Source organism: Zosterops lateralis (genome assembly GCF_965231275.1).
Source record: "Zosterops lateralis genome assembly, chromosome: 7".
Lineage (NCBI taxonomy): Eukaryota > Metazoa > Chordata > Aves > Passeriformes > Zosteropidae > Zosterops > Zosterops lateralis.
In genome coordinates, this window is record NC_139767.1 from 31,811,445 (window position 1) to 31,829,479 (window position 18,035).

The 18,035-nt window shown below is 40.4% G+C and overlaps 1 protein-coding gene across 1 annotated transcript in view; it reads right to left on the reverse strand.

Moving 5' to 3' along the window:
- Positions 1-15,006, reverse strand: part of NCKAP5 (NCK associated protein 5) — a 417,071-nt gene extending 402,065 nt beyond the window's left edge. The window contains exon 1 of the mRNA XM_083865018.1: positions 14,933-15,006. The gene's annotated coding sequence lies outside the window, so the exon portion shown is untranslated. The remainder of the gene's footprint in view (positions 1-14,932) is intronic.
- Positions 15,007-18,035: the final 3,029 nt, after the last annotated feature.

Here is an 18,035-nt window from a genome sequence, read left to right on the forward strand (position 1 = left end):
GCATGGAAGCAAGCAGACATTTCCAGTGTCCCCTATCTGTACCACTGACACTGCACAGCCTATTTAGGCTCCTGCAGGGGGAGGGTGATGCCTCTGTGACAGGTTTCATGAGCATATTCTAAGAGTAACCACTGCAGTGATATCAGGATGACAGGTAGAAGGAGCTGCTACTGACTCCTTTTGTCTTGGGTTGCAGACACAGCACTCTAAGCAACAATCCTACCATTTCACATTTAAAGTGGTGAATCGGATTATTCATTAACATACTGTACTTTCTAATTATAAATTACTTTTTAAAAAAATGCCAGGAATATCTTTTAAATTATAGATGTTCTTGCTGATTTTTCAGGTCCATTATATGAGGTTTTGGTGCATTTCTGACTGGCAGGGCTCTGTGCAGGGGATTTAGGAAGATAGGATAGACTGTAAATGGTCTAAAAAACCCTGAGAAATATGGGACAACTTCATTGTGGACAAACTTCTATTCATCCATTGAGTGTAATACAGTGAGTGACAGCTTATACAGAACTTGGCAGGCTTCACATACAGGGAAATAAAAGAAAACTTTTAGCCTGTGATGAGCTTTATGACAGGGCAGTAAAATCCTAATTGAGACACACTGAACCATACAAAGGAGTTTGTATAATACAATACAGGTTTAAATGAATAGACATAGTCATAAGAAGATGAAAGAAACTTTCTTTAATGATAGATCCTCTGGTTTTTTACAGTATTAACTTATAATTTTTGCATTTGTTGATTTTCTTACCTATTCTTGTCATTTATATTTTGCATAAGCAGATAAATTCCCATATTTGCTGTCATTATTGTAATTATTTTGACAAGCTTTAATTGCACTAATCATTTTTAATTCCCCTTTTTATAGGAATACAGAACATGGCCTCAAACTTGTATCATCTTGCCTTAAAAACTGTGTTACCACAAACACTATTCTAAATCTGCTGAAATCCAACAGATGTTTAGTTCATTACCACATAGGGAGTGTGGGAATAGCTTTTACCATAGTTCTATTTCAATGCATCCTCACTACAGGATTTGGTATGGCAGGATGATTTTTATAGACATTAAGTCAGCTAGAGCTATAGAACAGGAGATATTCAAGCTGAAATGAATAGACCTCAGCACAGCTCAGATACTTGGGCAGACAGACCATCTGAAGTGATCACATGGCAATTAAAGGATTCATAAAGGAAATAAAAATAAATACCTGATGGCAGAGATTTATTTTATGTCCTTTTGCAACGTCGTGACAAGGCATCTGTGAAGACATGAATGATCTGCTGAACTTTAGTCTCTCTCAAAAAGTGTCACATCTTTGTTCTGCATCAAATAATGCTCACATAAAAGTCTGCATGTCCTAAAGATACCTCACTCAACCAGCACCCTTTCTGAAGTCAGGAACAACTCAAGCTCCTGTCCCAAACCCAGCTCAAGTTTTTCCAGCTGATATTCTGTCCTCAATGCTATCCCAGTGGTAAATGGTAACTTACATCTGGCCTGTATCCATCCCTACTTCATCAGCCCTTTTGACCTTCAGCTCTGCCCACTTCCAACTCAGCTTATTCTGTGATTCTGTGATTCCATTCTGTGAAAAGGAAATTCAGTCTAAATTGTTTGTGGTGTCTCCACTTTTTGCTAGGCCAGGTAGTGGCTGCACAGGTACTACTTCAGAAACATGCTGATACAGTACCTGTCTGCCATTAACTTGAAATTAAAACTGACTACCACTGTATGGTCAGAAAACATGAGACATAGAGGTTAATCTTCCTGAGACCAGGTACTGACTGAACTAATGCCTGTCATTTCCTGGTTGGTAACATTTACCACAGCTCCTTTCTGTCGATTAGTCCTTAAAGTTAAGAGTTCACTTTGCAAGCGTATAATCCTAACCCTCTTGCATAGCCTCTTCCATCAGACAGTGATAAATTCCCCTCCAAGATAAAGGATCACAGGCTTTCTTGAGTCTTTCATTTTAGACTGAATTTCCCAATTGAAATCTGAGCTTAGAGGATGAAACAAGTCAGATCCACTTCAATGTGTTTTGCTCAGTATGATTGTTTTGATGTCTACACATTACAAACCCATATTTCTGACATATTCTTTAATTTAGTGAGTGACCTTTCTACCTGACTGCCATATGGAGTTCATACCCATATGCCAGTTCTTGGAAGCAGAACATCTTCCTTTTGAAGGCTGCATTGAAAACTCCTTAAAATTTAAAATCATTAGCACTTTCTGTCAATTATATTTGCATAAACAATCGTCATTACCCAGGAGCTGCAACAGGATGAAAAACATGTATGCAGTTGAAGAGACCATTTCTCATTTGAAAAGCTTCTAATAAATACCTGGCTTGGACCTCAAAGCAGTTTTAGATTTAATTTTGGAGAAAATGAGGAGTGAAAGGGTTGAAAAATCCAGGGACAATTTCTTACCTTGTCATTTGGCACTGCTTCACTAATTTAAACAGATTTATTCGCTCAATATCAGCTGGTGAGGTAACTCTTGGTATTCAATAATTAAGGTATTACTTCCATTTTAGCATGGCCACAGTTTAAAAAAAGACAGATTTTGTCTGGTAGAGACAGACTGAAAGGCAAGGAGAGTGTAGAACTGTTTCCATGGCAACTCTTGAGATAACAGTAGCAGCCTACCTAGCCTAAAGGGATAGGTAAGTGAGATTAAAATATGTAAGAGAAGCTCTTTCAAGGTCCTTTTCCAGGTTAAATACATAAATTTGAATTTAAGTACTGCCTGAAAATTCTAGATGTAATGAATCCTATATGTTCCATATAAACAGTAAAAGAACATCTGTCTTACACTGCACTGAACAAACTAACACCAAACACAAATTCCTCAGAAGCGTGTTCAAAGTTATCCCACGAAGAGTTTAGTGGTGCTGCAGAAAGGCTTCACTACCTCAGCTCTGCCTCTGTCTCTTTTCAGACAGCCATTATAAATCCAATTAGAAACCTCAAATCCTATGCAAATATTTGCCACAACTTAAGCAATTCCTTTTTTTTTCTGTGAGGGGAAGAAATAATTATCACTTATCTCCAATCTCGTGTATTCTGTACCACCTGCTGCTCTCATTATTCTACTCTCAGCTGTTTCTAACTCTTTTTGGAAGTGTGGTGCCCAGAGCTGAAGGCGGGATTCCAGCTGAGGTTTCAACAGCACTGAGGTGAGCAGAGTAATTACATTTGACACTCCTCCCACAACATTCTGGAATTATATTTGCCTTTTTACAACTGCATCATGTTTTTGGCACACAGTTGACTAGTCAAAGCCTTCTGGTACATAAGTTTTTGATTTCCAAAAATAGAATGGCACTTTATTTTCACTTTAGTCTCTGTTCTGATGTCATCCTTCAGGATGCTTCATTCCCTTCCCATTCTCCTTTTAGAGTCGTAACAAATTTTGTAACTGAGTTGGTTGTTTCATTATCTAAATTAAAGAAAAATAGTGACCAGAACTCAACATACAACAAATCCATCTGGTCTGCCTCAATTTCAGAAGCCTTACCAGTTCCATACTAAGCCATGACTTAGGACTCAGACAGGTGAACAGCTGGCTTTTTAAAAAGCCATTTTTTAATGGCTGTGACCATTTTGTTATGGCAATATAGTAGCTTACCTAAATGGCCTATGAGAAATGGCATTTGATTAAAAAAATAAAAATCTTTATCTAAAAAGTACTTGAAACCTCTCAGATATAGCAATGACATTGCTTCCACCCTGACGGTATTTCAATTATTCTATCATAATTACATTATTTCTCAAGATAAAGTCTGGGTTGTCTTAGTACAGAATCCACAAGGAATTGAAATTTGACTGGCTGCTCTGGCATCAACTGGACCTTCTACACTTTCTCATTGAAAAGGTAATGGCTGGGCTAATTTTTCTCTTCTCCCTTGGGATATAACTGATGAAATCTCACAGATAGACATTAATAGTCAAAAAATTACTCTGATGAACTACTGAAGTACTCTAGGCCAAGCCTAAGGTTCATTGAGCACTTTAAGAAGAAAGCACAAAAACTACTCTTTCCTTGTACTGGCCTTCACAATTATCCCCTTCTTAAAATAAACTTCATGACGTGTCTGATCATAATTAACTCTTTAGTGAAGAGCAAAACAGAGAAGGCATTGACTGCTCCAGTCCTGTCTGCTTCATCTTTCATTTCCTCCCTTTGTTTTTTTTTTTTTTCTTTTCCCTATTCCCAGTATATTCATAGAACTCCCGGTTATCTTTTACACACTTTGCAAGCAAAACATCCAGAACTTTTCTCACTAAATGAGACCAACATGACTGAGACTCAAGTAAGTGGGAATTCTCATTTTAAGCCATAAAACCTTTTTTCAGACATATCCTTAATGTTCTCTCTTGTGCTACTGGTAAGTATCAGCTGTGGGTCCAGTGGATTGGAGTAGATTTCCTGAAGAGCAGTTCATCAGCTACCAAATAGAATTCCAGTCACACAGAACCCACTGAAGAAAGCTCAAAGGAGACTTTTGAACTGCATAAAGTATCACTTTAACCTGCACCTTGTTTTTAAAATGTCAAAGTTCAGACTTAACCATTCCCCTCCTTTACTTCAAAATGCACCATTTTCTTTAGAATCAATGTAAAGAGTGATTTTTACCGCAGAACTGTAGGGAGAGTACAATTATTTCAACTTCCATTTCAGAGTTAGATTTTTTTTTTTTTTTTTTTTTAGGTTTTTTTAGGTTTTTTTTTTTTTTTTTTTTTTTTTTTTTTTTTTTTTTAGTTTTTGCGTTCTAGGATCCTTGTGAACTTGTTTCAATTTTTTCCAATACTCAGCTACTACCACTTGGCTTCTCATTTGCACCCATCTTCCTCTTCATAAATTGTCAAGTAACTGCCTAAAGAGATTTTAAGCATCGTGAATTCTCACCAAAGATTTTAAGTTATTAATTGTTGGCAGGTATTTGGAAATTAGCCTGCATATGTCTGTCCAAGAGATAAAAAGAAATAACATTTCCCCCACCCGGGGAAAGTCTGGCAGTACTAATGATGGAGGTGTCAGTGGGAAAAGAAAAGAAAAAAAATCTGCTCATTCCTTCCTTCCTTGCTTCCTTCCTTCCCTTTCTCCTGTGGTGACTTCAGTATGATTTGCTAGCAGCCTATCTTCTCCAACCCATTGCAGATTCATTGCCCTTTTGAACCCAGCCAACAATCTTATCTGCAGCACCTACAGCACCAGGCGTGACAAACACAAATTAGCAGAACACCAACGGCATTTGTCAAGTAGATACAACTCCCTCTGTAAACTTCTCTAATCGATATTCTACATTCTGTGTCTGCTCCAATTGGAACCTGAAACAGTAATGCTATTCCTCATAAAAAATGATCATACCAGCAGGTCCTGCAGATGAGGTCAAAAGGCTGTGAGTTTGGTCTCATTTGAAATATGAATGTATTCAATGATTATTCCTCTATTCTTCACTCTTGAGGTAGGTTTTTAAAGGGAAAAGAAAAAAAAAAAACCCACACTTTGTAAGAATACATAAATTCATACAGTTTTTGTTAGATATTATCATACTAATATATGCTTACAATTTCTTTAGCAATAAGGCTTTGTGCAGTCAAGAACATGAGTGCTGTCATTTCTCCAGGAGGCTTCATTTTGCTTCAAATTGTCCCTCACTCTCTCCTGACTCTGCCATGCTTAACAAGCAATAATGACTGTACCACAGAAAAATTACATTTGAAAGCTTTAGTAATATTTCAGTAACATGAAGTCTGATTTAGCATTCCAGACCCAGATAAACCTCAAAGCCAACAAAAAGGTGTAGGACACTAAATCTTTGCACCACTTAGCAGTGACTTAATGCGAAGGATTGTGAGAAGTCTTAAGAGGAAGTCTGAGCAATGAAATGCAGAGCTGTATCGGGGTTATGTTCTGTCAGTGTAGATACTCGCACGTACCTCTGAACCATCTCACACAAGCCTGAGCTGGCATCACAACTACATGAGCATGATGCTCTGACTGTGCCATTTATCCCACTCCAAACCATGGTACCCAAGAGCCATCAAAGCAGTAATATTTCTTCTGGGATCAAGGTGGTGCAATAACCATGTTGCAACCGGCTGACCTACACAGAGCAGTGGCAAAAGTGCAGTTTGAGCGTTTGGTAAACGGTGCCACTTTTCCTGTAAGTGACTTAATGGATGCAGCACTTCAAATCTGTTCCCATGGTAATGTAGAAACAGCAGTGGCAATACAGGCAGTTTCCTCTTAGACTAGCAATACAAGGAGGAGAACAAAAGCCTTTTCTCCATTTGAATGAACAAAAGGAGAAGCATTTTCCAGTGCAAACATGTAAAGCCAAAATCTTTCCCATGTCCTGACCACAGTAAAATTCATGAATAAACAGAAAAGACTTGCCGAAAAGGTCAAAAAACTTGGGGTTTGCTTTGTCAGACCAACAGGGGTTAGGACTGATTCACAGAGAACAGCCTGCTCCCATTCCTCCTGAGCTAAAAATCAAAGCAGTGTCGGAAGAAGAGTCCCAGATGTTCTTTAAGGGGGCAAATAAAGAGAGAGACAGCCCAAAAAGTAGCTTCAGCTCTGCTGACTACTCATCATTTTCCGTTGTGTTTGGAAAGACAAGGCAGTAGAGCAAGAAAAGAGATGCACCACACAAAAAGTGGTCACCCATAATAACTTCAGTCCTGAAGTCAAACAAGACACAGGCAGCTATCACATGGTCTACATCAAAAAAACCCAGCAAATTCCTAGATAAACAAAATTCAAACAAATTATCCTAGTTGCCTCTGCTGCCCTAAGAATCTGTAAAGTCCTATCACTCCCAAACAGAAAATACTTCTCAAGCTGCTGGCCTCACTAACCAAAGGGGGTTTTTTGGGAAAAGATAACCCTTCCACTCCATTTTCCTGTTGTCTAGCATCATCTCAGTCTAGTCTGACTAATCTTTGGAAGAGATTGCTTTTAGGCAGGCCTCCAAATCAGGTGTTGAGAAAGCAGCAAGTCTGCATACTTGAGGGGAATGCTTTGGATCAGGGTACCCAGCTGCTCAGGTAGGTATCTCATTGCCTATTGCAGCAGCCTGCTATTTGTATTTGCATTCCAGTTGTACCTAAAAACACCCATCAGCAGCCAAAATTCCATTCTGCCACACTTGTACTTACATGAATCTACAGCTGTCTCACACAAACCCAGTGTACACACTGAAGTTGTACGACAGGCTCTCCTGAGGGACTAAACTTGAAGATAATCCTTTTGCTAACTTTCTAAACTCAAACACTTGAAAAACTAATGCAAAGCCTGCTAAAGTACTTGCAGCAGTAGTAGCAAGTTTGTAGGAAGGTTCCTGAACCACACCCTATGAAACAGTAGATCCTGACAGTAATCAGAAGCATGACCAAAGAGCACAGATATTTTATAGCACTTTCCTTAAGGAAATACAAAGTTTCAAAAGGAAACAGATGAAGTCTCAGAATTATTATCCTAACTTATATTGCTCTGTAAACCACTGCTGTCATCCCATATGCCATCCATCACCTACTGTCTATTCTCAGAAGCCCAGGTCAAATTCCACTGTTTCCTTTTCTTTTCCTAAAGGTTTTGTAATTTAGACCTTCATTCAGGCCTTGCTGCATTCATCATTTCAGATCTAGAGCTGGCAGCAAATCTGGACCAAGGTATAGCACAAGTGTGGAAAACCAAAGTGAGATGAGATTTTTGAAAGCAGCAGTAAAAACATCATACCGATTACACCATCTGTCCATCTTATCAAAAAGTCCTTTGCCTGCCTTCCTTATTTTCTTCCCCTGAGTGTTAGTCATGAAGGAACAAGATGCAATAATAGACTTCCTTTCAATATACACACAGTGCTATCACTGTGCCCTGAAACCCAGGACACTGCCTAGGCAGCTGCTTTCCATCTCATACTGCCTGACACAAGGTTGAGCACTTAAAAATGAAGGGCTCCAACAGAGGAGATGCAGGTCTCCCACTACCCTGCCTTTTAATTAAATAATAAACAGGATTAAATGGAACTTAATCTAATTCCATGGGAAATTCACACCCACTCCATGGGTGTGCATCACTTGCTAGCAGTCAGCACTGTATGGATGTCTCTTTTTATTAATAAATGCTCCTCCATCCCAGAGGCTGCGTTTGTGTGCCTGTCTTCCTTTCACTCTTGACATGTGGCTTTTCTAACCTCTTGCTTATAAACCCTCAAAAATCCATCATTGGGGTATTCTGAAAGAATTAGTAGTGGATGTCTTTGCACATGTAAGCTGCAATATATTCTGTTGTTCACAATACCTGATTGAATTTAACCCCGTGAATGAGGCTGGGTATTTTTTGTTAATATTAATGAGACAATTATTTACTTTATAAAGGACAAAGAGGCAGCTTCTTTTTTCTGATTGCACTGTGCTAGGCCCTACTTCCCAGCCACAAGGAGTAGTCTTTATACCCCCTGTGATCCTTAGTGAGAAGAATTTGGGATGTTCACTTTTGCAGTGGTTTTCTAACTGCATGAGCTGGGCATGGTTTGGAGACCCACTGTATCTGGGCTCACACAGAAGCAGTGATACCTATTTCACTTCATCCCTCCTGTAACATTGTCTGAATCAGGGGAATTTAGCTGGCCCAGATATGATTTATGCTGGATAGACTACAGCAGTAATTCCAGAATAAGAATACCACAGTGACCTTGACATGCCTTCTGTTCTCTGTTGTTTTTAGCAGTTTTAATGAATACATCTTTCTTGAGCAAAGGATCAAGATGTGGTCCTTTAGATTACCCACACAGATGATGGCTTCTAAATTCATTTTAAAATCTCAGCAAATGGATTTAGGAGTTATTACGGACAATTCAGAGATGGTGCCTGCCGAAAGCCTGATTATGCTCCCAGCCATCATTTTTCAGACATGGGGAAATCTGTTGAAGTAAAGCTCCAATTAGGATGCTTGTGTTCTTTTAAATTAATGTTTAATTTCAATTTTGTTTCCTAGTTTCTCCTGTCATCTTCTGAGAAATACATGTGTTGAAGTCGTTCCTTTGATGAGGCACAGACAAGAAGCTTAGTGTGCTTTGATGTGGAAAAGGAAAATGAGCCCTTTTTGTTTCTATGGAACCAGCTTGCAAATCAAGGAATGATCACAATTACTGTAGTTGATACAGGGTAAGCCCAAATATTTTTCTAACCAATAAAGAAGGCTGGAAGATGCTGCTAACCCAGAGAGTTATGAACAACCAAGTAAGGACAAGACCTTTCATAATTATCTAAGCTTCTGTTTTCAGTTTTTTCAAAGCATCACAAAGCAGTGACCTGGAACAGCAAACTGTGTTTGGATAGGGAACTCTGCAGGACAAAGCCATGTCAGCTAAACACTAAAGAGATTCAGACCTCTAGCATTTGACTCCATATATTTGCAACCTTTACATCTCTTAACTGGTCAGCAGCAAAACTGGATCACAGTGGCAAGTCCCTCTTTGGCGGTATTTGTTATTCTCACTTCTTCCATGCCCCGATACACAGGAGAAAATGACTGAGGACATCCAGAACACTTTTACGTGACATATCCCAACTGTGCAGAGGGAGCAAAGTTTGACTATGGAAAAAAATACAGTTCCATAATCTGTAAATGTACTTTGATGTGTGAACAGAAGGGGTCCAACTGTACAACCACAATCTCCCCCTATAAATATATGTCTCTTAATTTCATATTTTAGAAAAATCAGAGACAAGGCTCAAAATGTCCTCAGAACAGGCAAGAACAAAAGTATCTTTGATGCCAATGTGAAAAGGGTCAGGTCTACTTTCTGCCCTGCTGATGCAAACTGGAAATGGGAATTTCAAACAGTGTTAACATACCGAAAATTGTGAAACCACTTTGTCTATCTGGCTAACTTCAGTAGCTGTCAACAGAGTAAAGGAGGTGCATGCTCAAAGACTTTCTGACCCCACTGCATCTAGAAACATTAGCAATTGCTTCACATTGCTGCATCAGGTTTTCATATACAGCATGATGCCCCAAAGTGAAAGTCACATTAAAAATGGATTAGATTACATTAGATGTGCTAAGTGCAGCATGCCTTCAACTCCCATGGACTTGTGTGAAAAGGGGAAATACAAGCACTTTGCAAGACCTGTTGTGATGGGCTGGTGCCCTCTTACCCTTTCAGAACTTTCTCATATATATTCTGTATCAGTAAAAGGGAAAACTTTTACTGTTATTATGAGCTAAGGCATACATTACACATATACCATTTATTCCTCACATACTTTACTCAAAAAACCCTCTGCTGTTAGTTTTAGAATTGGAAGTTCCCAGTTCTGCTAAGTTTTATTGTTCCTTTGACTGATTGTACACAGTAGAGAGCTGGCTGCTACTTTACTTTATGCTGCTTGGGAATTTTTGATGCTTTTTTGAGCAAGTTTCTTCCAGGTCAGTTCCATGTACAAAGTAGGCTGAGAATTAATAATATTAATAAAAATGCGCATTAATCAACCAATTCATTTTTAAAAGACACTCTTAGTCAGCAAAAGGGGTCATAATGAATGATATATTGTCACCCTGATTCCACAAGCCACCTGCAGCTCATCATGAATCTATAAAGTAAACTCTTCAAGTAGAGATAAGCAATCTTCAAGTCCAAAAATGTCCAGCAAGAATGAACACAGAAACCTCTTCCCTCCATTGTCAATCTGTCCCCTTGCAAAATGACAAACCTGGAGCAGCTACATTTGGGGCTCTCTCATGTTCCTACTTCTGTATTCTTTTCCATTTCTTTGATCTAAAAAATCTCAGCCACTGGGGACTAAACCAATCCAGGAGATTTACATGGCTTCTCTGTTCACTTATGGGTACTTATCACATTCTTTGCTGCAGGCACTTTTTAACAATTCATTTTAATTCTATTCTGAAAAACACGAATGTTACCATGGAACAAACATTAGCAGGAGAGTCTGCATCCAAACCCCCACTGACCTCTGGATTAAGAAACTGAGATTCTGTTCCTGGCTGTGCCATAGATTTGGGCAAATGGCTTCAGTGCTGGGCTCCTCACCCTACACAAATATGTCCCATTTTTATTACGTGTGTATCATTGCTAAAAAGGGACCAAATCAGTAATACTACACTTCTGGTCAGCCAAAAATTTTTCCTGAAGACAATTTCTTTTTCTGACAGGAACTGTCACTACCTCTGGCCATTGTCATGCCTGCAAGGCCACGCAGTAGGAAAGGATATAGAGACCTGCAGAAAGGAAGAGCTTACACCACTAGGAGAGTGCTAATTACAAGCTCTTTGTCTCACAAGCTCTTTATTAAATGACTCTTCTGGTAATACACTCCCAGGCAAAGTTTCAGAGGGCAGCAGCTGTTGTTGGCATCTCACAAACTCAGCTACCCAGCCATACCCTGCCTTTCTTCCCAAGTAACCCATGAGGGAGCTCCTTAAATCCCAGAGAAGCCAAAGAAAGACGTGCCTGCAAGAATCATCAGTGTGCTGGCAGATGCAGAATACAATGCCACAAAAAGGAATGGTGTTAGGAGGAGCGAGTCTAAGTGTCTGTGCCACAGAAAGTCTGTATTTTACCTACCTGGAATTAGAAAATCCTTCCAGTACACTGCAAGACAAACTTCTGAGAGCGACAAACAAGTTTGAGGTACTTTTTGCCTGGCATTTTTCTGCTTCCTACAAGTACACAGAGACCCCTAGCTGCAATTCTGCTTAGGACAAGCATTTGCCTGAGAATACCATTTAATATCATTTTAATTGAATAGTCAGGTTTCATTTTTAGCAGGCACCACATGAAGCCACAAGACTGTATAATGCCATTGTCCTGTACAGAATACCTGGCAAGGTCTTACAAATTTCCATTGGCACAAGTTTGTCAATCATCCGTGCAGTTCTCCACGGAAACTTCTTGGTGGAAAGGTAGCTCGAATCTATATTATTCCCTGCAGAAGTAATCAGAACAGTCTGTCTCTGAGCACTATGATTATCTACCTCAAAGCCCTGTGAAAACTGACGTATCATCAGGCATTATTTGATTCTTTGGAGAGACACACCAGGAAGCCCTTTAAAAGTCAGTTATCAGATCTCTTATGCTTAGATGAAGTTCTGAGTCCCCACTGCTTTCAAGACACAGCCCACAGGCTGTGCTGAGGACAGGATGTGCATAGCTCTGGAAGCACAATGGGCACAGGTCTGGGACTGACTGCACAAGGCAAAGGGCAGGACAGCTGTGGCAGGCCTCCTCCACAGACAGCTGCCAGGACAGCCCAGCTCTGCTGGAGCCCCTCTACTCCTGCCAGATGCCCACCGCAATGCCAGCTGTGCCCAGGTCCCTGCATGTTCTGGCCACCCTCCCCCTGAGGCTGCTCAAGGTCAAACACAGCTAATGACTGCTGTGGCCAGAGCTGGTCACAAGCTGGGACAGGTTTGGTTTGGGGGCAGTTTATTTGTCCCCTTGTAGTTCTCACCTCACAGTCCCACTGCTAAGACTGCCCCTTCTTTCTGTGCTCTTGGAACAGTGTTTGCTCTTCCTCTCTGGACTCAAACAGGTGGTGCTGCTGATTCAGCAAAGCCATCCTCGCCCTTACACTGTCATTTATAAACTGATTTGTGTGAACCCCAAGAAACACATGATCCTGCAGAAGTGATGAGGTGTCCTTATTTCTCTGGCTGAAACAAAACAAAAAAAGGTGTTAAATAATTTATAACTTCATAGGATCAGCACATTCAGCAGGAGAACTGCTTATGCAGCTGACTCACTTAACACAATAATGAGCTTTTGGCCAGGTGATAGGTTATGTTGAACCTGACTGGATCAATGTGAAGAGGGAAAAGTTCAGCTTATTTGAGTACTCCATCCTCTAAATGTACACAGCAAAATGTCAAAATGACCCATACACGCCCTGGAAAGGAAATTGAAACTAATTCTACCATATTACATTGCCTTTTCTTATCCATCTTGCTTCCTCTCACATATGCTCAATGTATTAGGATTTTAGCAAATAAAAGTTAAAATAAAAAAGGCTGAGACCTCATTACATCTTGTTTCTAAATCTTCTGCCACTTCAGTTAAATTCAATTCATTTTCACTGGTAAAATATCTTTTGGAGAGAATCAATAGCGATCAGCTGAAATACTCTCTATTTGAGTTCAAATATTGATGAGCAAATCTCTTTAGCAAAAAATATTGAAAAATATGTACAAAAGGCAAATGAGATTGTGCTTGAGCACGCTACTGAAGTAGACGTGATATGGAAGCTGGACAGGAGGATGGCAGACTATAGTCCTGTTCCTGTTGCTCACATAAAGATGATCATCACCAAATTTTGCCCTAATTTGAGACAAAATCTCAATATCAAAGCGACTTCTGACATGTTCCCTATGGAAAGCAAGCCCTGCAGGGAGAGCAGGAGCACCTGGGCAAGGGCAGCCCATCTACATTTTCCCCAGGGGCCTGTTTTCACCTTCAGAGAACTCAGAGGACTTCTCTGAACCACTTCCCATTTAGACATACACACTGTGTACCACCTTCCAATGCATGACCCATGGCTAGATATACCTGGGCAATAGCAAAAGAGAGACAATCCACTGTAATGCCCAAGAGTTTCCCCATTGTTCTAGTTAGGGAAAGGAAACACTGAAGAGAAATGAATTTATTATATGTGAACACATTCAAAGAAGAAATTTTCCATTAAAGACAATGGTAAGATGCACTTGCATTTCAAAAGAGATAAATTTATCTTCCTAAATTCTAGAGTGTCATGAGGAGGATTTTCTACCAGCTCTGCCTGTCATTAACAAGAAGTCACTCATCTGACAGAACTTTCCAGGAAAGAGAAAGATCATGGAAGTGTTCAAGTCACAGAAAAGAAATGCATTTTGAGATCTGCAACTGGAAAGCACCGCTGCACAAAAGTAAATATGCAGGACAGTGGTTATTCATCATATTTGCCTTTCAATAAGACAATTATCCAGACACCCAAGCAACTTCTGAAAATAGTTTCAACAGTTTTGATTGTATGTACAGGGTAGCAGTATTGCTTTCCTTGTTAAAAAACAATAGAATATTCTAAAACTGTCTACAAACGTGTGATCAAGGCATATGTTAGAACAACAAAACATTTCTTAGTTTCAGTGCAGCCTCCAGAAATGCACTCATTAGGTCACAGAAAGTGGATAGGTGCATTTATGCTAATATATAACTATTTACACAGCTTTTGAAAAGCATGGAGTGATATCTATGGTTTAAAAGGCTGTAAGACAGCACATCACCACCCTTTGTTAACAGAGGGAGATTTTGAGCTCTCATAATTTTTTTAGTTTAGAAGTCAAGTATAAAAATTACGTGTAAGTAGAGTGACATAAGGTTTGGGAAGCAGCTGACAGCTGCTAGAACTTCAGTGTAAAGCATAAGAATTTTGACCTTCCCTTTACAACCAAGTTATCAGCAAAGGCCAAGTACTTGCCATCCTACTTTTTCCTGCTTTAGGCTACAAACCTTAGTTATCTCAATACATATTATGAATTCATGTGCTTATTTAGGAATAAGTAGGCAGGGAAACATAGAAACGGCACTTTAAAGGCTGCACATCATTTGTCACTCTGTGAGGAAGAATGCCGGGGAATTCTAGAGAGCTCCTTTACAGCGGGCATACAGCAGCCCTGAAGAAAGGGTCACTCGAGAAACGCAGCTTGTTAACACCCCGTCTGTAGACTATGCAAACATTTGAGATAACTTGTGCCACTGCAATTATTCAGTGTGGTACAGACCCCGCGTTCCCCTGCCCGCCTGGAGCCCGAGCCGGGACACGCCGCTGGGAGCCCGCAGCGTTGGCGGGGCTCTGCTGACACCTGCCGGGAGCCGCGCTCGCAATGCCGGCCCTACCTGTGGAACACCGGCCTCCCCCGGACCTCTCCTGCCCCTCCCGACTGCCGCTGTGCCAGGAGCAGGGTTGGGACAGGTCACAGCCGGCACGCCGCGGGGTTTGACCCGGCTGGGACTGCGGCAAGAGTCGCTCGGGTTCCGACACGCCCCGGCAGCGAATCTCCCTCCCGGCCTTTGGATGGTTCAACAAGTGGCGGCTGGACACGAATGTCTGTTTGTCAGCCAGCCAGTCCCTCTCCTCATGCATGCAAATCAGCACACACAGGGGTTTGTGCCCATTTTTCATTTGGAAGGGACCTAGAAGAGTATAAATTTGTGTCAGCCCTTCTGTTCACAACTGGTCATGATTTTCATTTACTGTTTGTCCTCTCCTTAAAACTCACCCCACTTTGCTTTTCCAGCTTTCCATTTTGCTGTCTCCTGTTTTTTTGTGAGAAATGGCAGCATTATTCCAAGGAGTGACACAGGAAGGAACTCAAGAGGAATAATGTGAGTGCCCGGGTCGGCAGCTGACCTAGCCCCATGTTAGCAAACAACAGCTCCAACAGGTCAGGGCAAGGAAAAGTAGTTTTGAATTCTTTTTCGAATATCTGTAGATGTGTAAACAAAGCTGGAAAAGTAAAGATTTTTTTTTCTACACACCAAAAAGCCAAGAAATAAATCTAGTAGTCTACTGCTGTGGGTTTGGTATTAAAATGGTTAAAATAATTGGAATCAAAGATGACTAATTTATGAATAAGGCCAGGAAAACATTGAGAATTTTCTGCTGGACTGATTTTCTGGTTTCTAAGTTCAGAATTTTAATTTATTAAAATTAAAATGCTCCAAACTTTTTTTTCTTTTCTCAAGATTATCCGTAACTGTATTTTTTTCATATGAGTCCAACAACACTGAAAGCTTCTACATAGCTGCCAACACACTGCTCTCCAGGATCAGCACTTTGAGCCTCCTCTCTCATCTCTGGGCCAGATTCCTGCAAGGCTGCAGCTCTCACAACTGAGAGAGTCTAAGACCCAGTAGGATAAAAGGTAGCAGTAGGATCTTAATGGCAATTTCACTGAGGCAAGGCACAGATCACAGCTGAAATGAAGCATTTTGCAACATTAAAAACAGAGGAAAAACCCCTCAAGCATGTTACTTTGAAGAAAAATCCAATGCTGTGCAGGTACACCAGAGAAAAGACACAAACAAGGAGTTTCCACTTTAAAAAATTAATTTTGTGGAAGAGATTAATGTGTTAAAATATGAGGTTCTTTTCCAGGCATCTCACCGGGAGGAAAGGGATTTAGAGTAAAGTGAATGCTCCCTGGAAAGATTTTTAAAGGCATTTTCTGTCAACAGAGGTTTGACGTGTCGCATCTTCTCTTGCTGCTAATGCACACATAGAGGAAGTGCTTGGATAAAATTGTGTCAAAACAGCAATGCCAGAATAAAGATGGGCTCTCTGCAGAAGATATAAATAACACCTGCAGTGTTAGATAAGTCTCTTATCTAAACCTATTACTTACTGGGGCTTTTATTGTGGAGGAAGTGGCAAATCAACCTGGGATAGCCTCATATCATTACCCAAGAGAGCAATGATTGACCTCAATTAAATGGCTCAGCTGAGGTCCCCAACTAGAGGTGAAAACAGCCATCTTTGTTTTAGTTCCTGTGTCTTTGTAATGAAGAAACAAATAGGTGATGGAAGTCCCCTTGTAGCAAAGTCTCTGTTCATTTTTGGCACTTCCACAGAGACACCTTCAAAATCAGTCAAAACAAGCTCAGGAAGAATCACCAGACCCATATGGCTGGGCCAGCTGGTCATGTTTCACTATGAAGTGTAATTGCTCATTTAGGACTGAAGTTACCACTGCTGCCACATAATTTTTGTACCCTTCTCACTGTTGTGCAAACTTTTTAACATTAAAAAAAAAAAAAAGGATACAGGAGTGCTGAAACAGAAGTACAAGACAGCTGCTGAGAGCAAAGAGACACATTCAACAGGGCGTGAGCTCCCATGTGTTAGCATTCTGTGAGTCTTGTGTGAGAGATTCAGAAAAGCCAACTGCAAAGTCTGGAGTTATGTGCTGATTCCCCTGCCAGAGGAAGTGGCAGTCACTGTGAAGGCAGTACCCAAAAAAAAAAATTAAAAAGTGATTGCTTCAAACACCAGATTTGTTAAATAATAAGTAATTTATGAGACCTTGTCTGAAAGGAATAATTAGAACACTTCATTTAGCTAGAAGAAAACAAGATATTATGAGAAAGGGTTTCAGAATAACTTGAAAAAACCCTAAAATCATCCTTCAGAGCCTAAATGGTGTCTCACATTGGTTTAAATGATGAATTACTGGGGTTGATCCTACTAAGAACTGAACATTCAAATTTAGGAAGTACAGATTTTATTAAGCCTAGCCTAGTCCAGGAGAGAATAGAAGCTGCTGCTCTTATACACACTTCCTTCAAACTAGTCTCCAAGCTTCTCCTAAAACTTCTTAACCTTGAATAAAGTCTCCTGAGAGATAGGAAGCACATTTTAAAAGCATCAAAGCATTTTGTGAACAGAAAGCTCTTTAGACATTGATATGTCTTCACAACATTTACATTGGATCGTTGCAGTGAGTGAGACATGGGGGAGTCAGATTGACACCTTGTTGGGAAAGGCACCCACCAACTGCCTGTCGACTGCTCTCACCGCAGAACGAGACACAGAAAGACAATCACTTGGTGGGAGGCACAAGGTGACTGCAGGAAGATCATGAAAAATGCAACAGACAGCACATGCAGCAGCTCTGGCACCCAGAGGGGCTCCAGCTTTCCAGACAATATGGTGGGAAAACTCCTGATAAAGCACAGAGGTAGTGAGCAGTGGAATGAGAATGCCTGTTGTAATGGTGAGACGTCTGTACAACACCTGCCTCCACCCAAAAACCGTAAACTTTAATAGGCACCAAAATAAAAGTCACTGCATCTTCATTGTATTCTCTTCTGGTTTAGTACAAACTACAAATGGTTAAAGGCAACCGGATTTTCTTTGAACTGGAAGGGAACAAAGTGGCTCCAAAATGCAGAACCAACTGAAAGATGTTTAAAGAGATGACAGACTTTGATCTGAGACCAC